The 1,965-nt window shown below is 31.8% G+C and overlaps 1 long non-coding RNA gene across 1 annotated transcript; it reads left to right on the top strand.

Annotated features, from left to right (window-relative positions):
• The first annotated feature begins 342 nt into the window (after window positions 1-342).
• LOC110880739 lies at window positions 343-1,720 on the top strand. Its single transcript, XR_002559437.2, has 5 exons — window positions 343-612; window positions 710-892; window positions 978-1,133; window positions 1,220-1,314; window positions 1,457-1,720. It is a non-coding gene; the product is annotated as an uncharacterized LOC110880739 (long non-coding RNA).
• The last annotated feature ends 245 nt before the right edge of the window (window positions 1,721-1,965 follow it).

The raw sequence follows: 1,965 nt of genomic DNA, 5'->3' as shown, positions 1-1,965 counted from the left end.
GATGACGAGGTAATCAACAACTCAAATTCTCATTATATATATATCTATATATAAGATACTAACGAGGATATTGTTTATGTACATTTTATTATTGAAAACTAAATTTTCCTAACCCGGGATGTTCCCGGGTGATACATAGTATATATATAAACAATGCACAAATAATTAGTTTTTCAATTAATGTAGTTTGTTTCTGGCGCATTTTTTCCCGATCAACATGATGTACACATGCCCGAACGACTCAATAAGATGGTAATCAACAACTCGAACATGTTATATGTGTGTGTATGTGTGTATATATACTCTTAAAAGCGTTTGTTTAATTATGTAGTTCGATGAAGAACCTCCCGCTCCAAAGTTGTTAAAGGCTGAACAAAAAATACAAAATGCCTTGTTGAAGATAGAAAATGAGCGGCCTGAAAATATTAAGTTATGGGCTGCACGATTAAAGGATCTCTTTAATGGAAAGATGAGCATTGAGATTAATGTGCCTAAGGAGATGTACCCCAAGACTTTGTTTGATATCGAAGTTGAATCCATCGAATATGAGGGGATGTTACAGTTTTTGGCGAACGGGTTGCTTGAGGCTAGCTTTTTACATTGGTGTCAAATGTAAGTTTTTTCTTATTATTTTTATTTCGTACAATAAATTTATTTTTTAACACAGCTGAATTTTTAACCTTGTAATTTTTTTCTTGTTTGATATCAGATATTTGCATAACGCAGTATTTTATAAAATAGCTCCAGAAGACCCTAAAGTTGCCTACTTCAATATCCACCAAATAACTGGAAAAGAGTGCGAGGAAAATTTTGCAAGTGTAAAAGAACACTTGTTAAGTGTCTACAAACTTAAAAAGGGCACAAAATATTTTCTTGCACCCTTTTTTTATAGGTAATATATATGTTGTTGTTTTTTAGTGTATTCAAGTTAATTTTCTTTATTTTATTACACTACTTTATACCTTTCTTTTTTCTAGCGCCCATTGGGTTTTGTTTATCGTTTCTCCCAAGGAACGAAGTGTTTGGATTTTGGATACGATTTCGGTTAAGGCCAACAAGGATAAAGATGATTATCCTCTTTCGAGAGCATAGAATCTTCTTTTGGGAGTGGACTTACATGGACCATGGTTCAAGTATGTTATCAGTATTAACTCTTATGTTATACAAAATTAAGTGATTATTTTAGTAATTGATTTTTTCTATTAAATTTAAAATGCAGTGTAAGCAACAAGACGGGTCTTGGGAGTGTGGGTTCATGTGATTTGGTTTATGGTCCAGTTTGTTTTAAAGAAGCGATTTCGTTTTCCAAACAATGTAAGTATTACTTTTGGAATTTACCTATCTTGACTTTAGTATGTTGGGGTTATGATCCGAGTTTAAGGTTGTATTATTCAGGTTTTATGTTTATTTTTGGTGTTTCGGGTTAACTAATATATAATATTTGATTTCTTTTTAGATTTGGACCGAGACAACAAGCGTAACACAAGAGGAAATCGACATGTTGGTTGAAAACATCATGACGCGGTTTTTTAAGAGTAAGAGTGTAGGTTGGTTGAATACACCATGATGGGTTAGGTTAGTGTAGTCATTTGAACTACTTTGGAAGATGGGTTAGGTTAGTGTAGTTATTTGAACAACTTTGGAAGTTATTATGTTTAGAACAACTTTTGTAAACTTTGGAAGTTATTATGTAATCAAGAGGTTCTATGATGTTTGCTGAGTTTTGATTGTTTTAGTTTTGATTGTTTTAGTTCTGGGTGTGTATCCTTTATCTACTATTTTGAGCCAACATTTTTTATTTAGTCATTATTTTCTCGTATATAGCAGAGCAGCTATTATTTTGAGCTCTCCTTACCCATTATTTTGAGCTAACATATAGCCATTATTTTGAGCTAACATATAGCATTATTTTGAGCTCTCCTATTATTTTAATTATTTTAATTGATAACATAATTATTTTTTCTG

Source organism: Helianthus annuus, chromosome 10, assembly GCF_002127325.2.
Source record: "Helianthus annuus cultivar XRQ/B chromosome 10, HanXRQr2.0-SUNRISE, whole genome shotgun sequence".
Classification (NCBI taxonomy): Eukaryota; Viridiplantae; Streptophyta; class Magnoliopsida; order Asterales; family Asteraceae; genus Helianthus; species Helianthus annuus.
This window is presented reverse-complemented; position numbering and strand designations above follow the sequence as displayed.